This window comes from Oratosquilla oratoria, chromosome 14 (genome assembly GCF_046742065.1).
Source record: "Oratosquilla oratoria isolate Oo_2021 chromosome 14, ASM4674206v1, whole genome shotgun sequence".
Classification (NCBI taxonomy): domain Eukaryota; kingdom Metazoa; phylum Arthropoda; class Malacostraca; order Stomatopoda; family Squillidae; genus Oratosquilla; species Oratosquilla oratoria.
In genome coordinates, this window is record NC_134790.1 from 20,174,554 (window position 1) to 20,182,139 (window position 7,586).

The following is a 7,586-nucleotide window of genomic DNA, read 5'->3' on the forward strand; positions in this document are numbered from 1 at the left end:
ATCGGCCATTAACATTTTTCTTGATTGTTATTATTATTTTCATCACCGAGATCACAATAACAATCACCACCATCAGCATCATCATCACCATCATCACAACCAACAACGCCACCATCAACATCACCACCGTTTGCATTCCTCTTTCTCCAAATATCCTCCTCCTCCTCCTACCCCTCCACCTCTTCCTCCTCCTCCTTGTCTTCCTCCACCCCCACATTCCATCATCCTCGTCCTTCTCCTCATCCTCCTCCTCCTCCTCCTCCTTCTCCTCGTCTTTCTCTTTCTCCTCTTCTTCTTCCTCTTTTTCCTTCTCCTACTCCTCCTCCTCCTCCTCCTCCTCCTCGTCCTTCTCTTTCTCCTCCTCTTCTTCCTCTATTTCCTCCTCCTCCTCCTCTTCCTCGTCTTCCTCTTTCTCCTCATCTTATTCCTCTTCTTCTTCTGTTCTTCCTCCTCCTCCTCCTCCTCCTACTCTTCCACTTCCTACCTCCTTGACCTCCTCCTCCACCTCTTCCTCCTCTTCCTCCTCTACCCTACCTCCTTGACCTCCTCCACCTCTTCCTCCTCCTCCTCCTCCTCCTCCTTCTCCTCCTCGTCTTCCTCCACCCCCCTCCTACCATCCTCCTCGTCCTCCTCCTCCTCCTCTTACTATTCTCCTCCTCCTCCTCCTCCTCCTCCTCGCCCCCCTGTTTCTCCTCCTCTTTTTCTCCTTTTCCTCCTTTTCCTTCTTCTCTTCCTCCTCTTTCTCCTCCTCGTCCTCTCGTCCTCTCGTCCTCGTCCTCCTCGTACTCCTCCTCCTTCCCCTCTTCTTCCTCTTCTCTTCCTCCTCCTCTCTCCTCCCTTGTCCGACCATCCTCCTTGTCTTCCTCCTCCTCCACCTTCTCCTCCACCTCCTATTTCTTCTCTTATACCTCCTATTTCTTCCCTTCCTTCTCCTCCACCCCCTCCTCCTTCTCCTCCTTCACCTTCTCCTCCACCTCCTATTTCTTCTCTTCCTCCACCTCCTCCTTCTCTCCCTCCTCCGACTATCTTCCTCGCTCTCCCCCTTTTCCATGCCCTTCTCCTCGCCCTCTTCCTCCTCCTCCTCCTCTTCCTCCCCTCCTCCTTCCCTCCTCCCCTCCTCCTCCTTCACCCCTCCTCCCCTCCTCCTCCTCCCCTCCTCCTCCTCCTTCCCTCCTCCTCCTCCTTCCCTCCTCCTCCTCCTTCCCTCCTCCTCCTCCTTACCTTATTTCCTCCTCCTCATTCTTCTTTTTGCATCTCTTCCCTACCTTTTTCTCCTTAACTGCTCCTCCTCCTCCCAACCTCTTCTTTCTCCTCCTCTTCGTTTCCTCCCCATTCTTCTCTTCTTCCTCCCTCCCGTCGTCCTCGTCTTCCTCCCCATTCACCCTCTACTCCTCCCCTTCCTCCTCCTCCTCCTCCTCCCCATTCTTCTCCTCCTCTTCCTCCTCCTTTTTTCTTCCTCTTTCTCCCTTCTCCGTTTAATTTCCTTTTCTCCAATTCGTCCTTCTCCTCCCCCTCCCCCTCCTCCTCCTCCTCCTCCTCCTCCTCCTCCTCTTCCTCCTACTCCTATTCCTTCTCCTCTTTCAACCCCTGTTCTTCCTTTACCTTCTTCACCACCTCATCCTCTTTTTCTTCGTCTTCTTCATCCTCCACATCCTCTTCCTCTTTTTCCTCCTCTTATTTTTACTTCTCATTCTTCTCTTTCTCCTCCTCCTCTCCCTCCTTATCTTCCTTCTTTTTTCATGTACTCTTTGTCTTCCTCCTCGTCTTCATTCTTCGTCTACTTCCTCCTCTTCCTTCTCTCCCTCCATCTCCTCCTGCTCCTCCTCTTCCTTCTTTTCTTCCTCATCGTATTCCTCCTCTTCCTCCTCCTCCTCCTCCTCTTCCTCCACCTCCTCCTCTTCTTCCACCTCCTCTTCCTCCTCCTCTTCCTCCTCTTCCTCCCCTCCTTCTCCCCCTCCTCCTCCTCTTCCTTCTTTTTCTTTCTCCTTCTCCCCTCCTCCTCCTCTTCTTTTTCTTCTTCATAGTGTTCCTCCTCCTCTTCCTCCTCCTCCTCCTCTTCGTTCTTTTCCTTCTCGTATTCTCCCTCGACTTCCTCTTCCTCATTTACCTCCTTTTGCACCTGTTCTTCCCTCACTTCCCTCTCTTCCTTCTCTTCTTCCTTTACCTCAGTTTGCGCCTACTTTTCCTCCTCCTCCTCCTCCACCTCCTCCTCCTCCTCCTCCTCCTCCTCCTCCTCGTGTTCCTCTTTCTCCTCTTACTTCTTGTACATCACTATTGTTCTCATCTTTCTCTTCCATCGTCCTTTTCCTCCATTTCCACCTCCTCCTTCTCTGCCTTATCCTCTTCCGTCATCTCCTCCTCTCTCTCCTCCTCCTTCTCCATCTCCTCCTCCTCCTTTTCCTCCTCTTCTTCCTCCTATTCCTCCTCCTTCCTCCTCCACTTCCTCCTCTTCCTCCTCTTCCTCTTCTTCTTCCTCCTCCTCTTCCTCCTCCTCTTCCTCTTCCTACTTTACCTCCCCTTCATCCTATTCCTCCTCCTCTTCCTCCTATTCCTCCACCTCTTCCTCCTCCAGTTCCTCCTCTTCCTTTTCCTCCTCCTCCTGTTCCTCCTATTCCTCTTCCTCCTCTTCCTCCTATTCCTCCTATTCCTCCTCTTCCTCCTTCAGTTCTTCCTCTTCCTCTTCTTCCTCTTCCTCCTCCTCCTTTTCCTCCTCTTCTTCCTCCTATTCCTCCTCCTTCCTCCTCCACTTCCTCCTCTTCCTCCTCTTCCTCTTCTTCTTCCTCCTCCTCTTCCTCTTCCTACTTTTCCTCCCCTTCATCCTATTCCTCCTCCTCTTCCTCCTATTCCTCCTCCTCTTCCTCCTCCAGTTCCTCCTCTTCCTTTTCCTCCTCCTCCTGTTCCTCCTATTCCTCTTCCTCCTATTCCTCCTCTTCCTCCTCTTCCTCCTATTCCTCCTCTTCCTCCTTCAGTTCTTCCTCTTCCTCTTCTTCCTCTTCCTCCTCCTGTTCCTCCTATTCCTCTTCCTCCTCCTTTTCCTCCTCTTCTTCCTCCCTTTCCTTCTATTTCTCCTCTTCCTCCTCCACTTCCTGCTCCTCCTTTCCCTCCTCCTCCTCCTCCTTTCCCTCCTCCTCCTCCTCCTCTTCCTCCTCCTCCTCCTATTCATCCTCCTCCCTCCTTTTCCTCCTCCTCCTTCTCCTCGTTCTACTCCTCCTCCTCCTTCACTTCCTCTTTTCCTTCTTTACCTCCAACTTCTCTTCCTATTTCTCCTCCTCCTTGTCCTCCCCTCCTGCACTTCCTCCTCCCTCTTCTCGTCCTCGCCGTCCTCCTCATCCTCCTCCGTCCCCATCCTCCCCTCCACCTATTCTACCTCCCTCTTCCGCTCCTCCCCGTCCTCCCCTCTACCTCCTCCTCCTCCTCCTCTTCCTCCTCCTCCTCTCCCTCCACCCTCCTCCTGCGCTACCTTGTTCTCCTTTCTCCGCTTTCCAACTTGTCCTCCTTTTTCCACGCCTCCTCCTCCTCCTTCTCCTCCTCCTCCTCCTCCTCCTCCTCCTCCTCCTCTTCATACTCCTTTTCCACCTCCTCCTCCTCTCCCCGCCCTCCCCTCCCCGTTCACCTCCACTTTCCACCCACGCCCTTATCTCCTTTTCCACCTCCTCCTCCTCCATCGGTTTCTCCTTCAGCTCTTCCTAATCCTTCACCTTTTCCTACTCCTTCGTTTCTTTCTCCTCCTCTTCTTTTTCCCCTCCTACACCTCCTCTTCCTTTTCCACCTCTTTCACCTCCTCTTCCTTTTCTTCCTTTTACTCTTCCTGTCTGCCTCGGAAGGCGCGGCGTGGACTGGCGGCGGCGGGCGGGTGGCTGGCTGGCTGGCTGGCTGGCGTAGTACGGGTGGCGGGAGGCGCGGGAGGCAGCAGCGAGGCGGCGGCGGCGGCGGCGGCGGCGGCGGCGGTGGCGGTGGTGGAGGCGGAGGCGGAGGCGGCAGGAGAGGAGGAGGGAGGCCGCCAGCCAGCCAGCCAGCCAGCCAGCCAGGCAGGCAGGCAGTCAGTCAGTGTGTGTGTGCGCGAGGTTCCGGCGACACAGCGCTCGTTGCCGCCGCCGAAGCGCTGCGTCGCTCACCCGGTCCGTGTCCGGTCCTCTTCTTACAGTGATTGTGTCTGTGTGTGTGTGTCTGTGTGTGCTTGTCCACTCGGGTCCTCGGCCTCCGACGCCGTCGACGCCCCCCTACCTTCCTTCTTGGCCCCCTCCCCCATCCGAGGGGCACGACCCTCACCTTGGGGGTATGGGTGCTGGTCTAAGGCCTCCGAGGGGCGGAGGTAGGGGCCGGGGGCTGGGGGGGGGGCTTGCAAAGGACGACGACGACGGCGTTGTTGTTGTTGTTGTTGTTGTTGTGATTCGGAAGACGAACAGGAAGGAAGGAAGGAAGGAAGGAAGGCAGGAAGGAAGGACGAATAAGGAGGAAGGAAAGCTTCTGCTGCTGGTTGTAGACCTTCACAAGGCCAGTCTGTCGCTGGAATATGCCTGCTGCTGCCGCCGCCGCCTCCGCCACCGCCGCCGCAACCAACGCGGCTACTCCAGAATCGACGGAAGTCGTCGCAGGTCTCCGTGAAACCGTTTGTCGTGGTTGTGGTCGTCCAGCGCTTGGCGATCATGTCTGTGTCTGTCAGTGCCATCGGCAGGCAGCAGACGGCGACGCCGGAGGAGGAGGAGGAGGAGGAGGAGGAGAAGGTGGAGGAAGAGAAGGAGGAAGTAAAAGAATAAGTGCTCCTGTCGAGGTGACGCCCCTACCCCCATGGCTCCTGCTGCCCATAGGGGCGAGGGGCGATAGGCGCCCTGCCTTGTGTCTGGGTGGAGGGCGCTGCAGGAGGGGGCAGAAGTGTAAGCGTGCAGGCAGTTGTCCGCGTGGTGGGGCTGGGGGAGCTGCCCGCCCGGCTCCATTGCGCACGCGTCGACCGCGCATCGATCCGCCTACACGCACACGCACGCACACACGCGTACACACCGATACTACACGCGCACACACAACTACTACACGCGCACACATTGCATACTACAGACGTACACATGAAACAGGCTAGGCAGGTACTCACATGCATGCATAGGCACACACACACACACACACGCGCACACACTCACACACACACACACGCACACGTGAGCTTACATGTACACATACGGACGCACGCACAGGTGTACACCTCAAACGTTCTGTGTGTACACTCACATGTACGCATAAGACGCGTACATATGCATGAAGTGCATTTTGTTCCATACACGGGTACACTCATCGTCCAGGGCCGTAAACATGGTGGACATAGGCGTACGCGCTGTGTAGCAAGGATGGACTTGCGTACGTGTAGGCATTTCTCTCTGGAGCGTATCACAGTCGCGCGTACACTCTCGTTTTCTTGTGTTGTACGCACGTAAGGTGGTGGCTCGTACTCGTAAAATTGACTTAGCAAGGCATAATGTCCCCTTCTCCCTCCCCACCCACTCCCTCTCATGGTTGTTGTGTTGTACAAGGCGTAACTGTGTCTTTGCGTACGCTCCTCTTGACTTCGATCAAGGCGGAGAGATACGCATGCTCATACGCATGCCGAGAGAGAGAGAGAGAGAGAGAGAGAGAGAGAGAGAGAGAGAGAGACTATACTTCCGGATGGGATAAATGTTGTGATTATTTTCTAACGCACGAAAACACACATTAATTTACGTGTATTGAGGTCATGATTGGCACAGATGTACGTGTAGGCCTGCAGAAATATATGTATGCCCATACATACATACATACATACATACATACAAATATATGTATGCCCATACATACATACATACATACATACATACATACAAATATATGTATGCCCATACATACATACATACATACATACATACATACATATATACATACATATATACATACATATATACATACATACATACATACATACATACATACATACATACACATACATACATGCATGAATACATACATACAGGCATACATACAAACATACATACATACAAACAAACATACATACATACATACATACATACACATATACATACACATATACATACATGCATGAATACATGCATACATACAGACATACATACAAACATACATACATACATACATAAATACATGTATACGAGCATACATGCATACATAAAGAAATCTGTGCATAAAACACATAGTCGTGCATATATGCACATGTACATTGTAATATGTATAAATAGATGCACTTGTGCATTCATGCAGGCGTACCTACACATACTAATGCGCTGTAGGCATTTGTACAATATACACATATAAACACACTTGAATAAACACACACACACACACACACACACACACACACACACACACACACACACACACACACACACACACACACACACACACACACACACACACCTACATACAACATATACATACATGTATACATTCATGCGTGCATACATATATACATACATGCGTACATACATACATACATGCATACATACATAGAGACGGGCATTGCCTACATACTCATACAATATATACAAAGTAAACATACGTGTATGTGTAGATGTGTATCTACATGCAAATGCATAAATACTATATACACACGTACACACACACACACACACACACACACACACACACACACACACACACACACACACACACACACACACACACACGTATATATATGTATATATATATATATATATGTATATATATATATATATATATATATATATATATATAATCGACATATGTATTTTCATAAATGCTGGAGAACGTTTATGCATCCATATAAACAGTAATAAATAGATATTATCTCATGTTTCACTGAGTAGAAATCCCGCAGCCCCACATTGGCCGGCAGCGGTCCTTAAGTCCTCCCAAAGATCTTTCTGGGAAGGATTTGTGGTCTGTTGTCTGCGTAGTTGTATCAGTGTGGAACTGTCAATGGATTGTGGAAGTGGAATAAAGAGATCGGTCGGCCCTCCACATGTGAAAAAGATGTGGACATGTCATCGAAATAGATGGAGCGATATCTTGGGGCTCTGTTTGGTGACCGAGCGTCTGCCCCTCGGGGCTGGACCTTGAAAGTGAGAATGTTGGCGGGTTTTGAAGACGAGGGGAGGGAGATGACTCTCTTTGATGTACCGTCTAGCAGGTTCCCGTCCTTAGTCCCACATGCATCCATTTGTGTATGTTTTTATATATGCACAGGCATATATATATATATATATATATATATATATATATATATATATAATCTAGATTTATGAATTAGTAGGTGCACACATGTACACAGAGAATACATGCATACATATCCGTATACAGCTAAACGCACATGTTTACATATACATACGTACATACAAGAATGCGCATGTATATAAAAACATAAATATAAACATCTTCTCTTACATGTTTTCATGCATTCCTATATGCAGACATGGAAACATGCAGACATGTATATATACATGCATGCATATATACATATACATATACCTATACATATACATATACATATATGCATACATGCATATGTACGTACATATATGAACATACATAAGAACATAAGAATGAAGGAGACT

At 50.1% G+C, this 7,586-nt stretch overlaps 1 protein-coding gene across 6 annotated transcripts in view; it reads left to right on the forward strand.

Annotated features, from left to right (window-relative positions):
- Window positions 1-4,046: 4,046 nt before the first annotated feature.
- The window catches only part of RhoGAP100F (Rho GTPase activating protein at 100F), a 389,478-nt gene continuing 385,938 nt past the window's right edge, over window positions 4,047-7,586 (forward strand). For all 6 annotated transcript variants that reach the window (XM_076197815.1, XM_076197817.1, XM_076197819.1 and 3 more), the window contains exon 1: window positions 4,047-4,118. The gene's annotated coding sequence lies outside the window, so the exon portion shown is untranslated. The remainder of the gene's footprint in view (window positions 4,119-7,586) is intronic.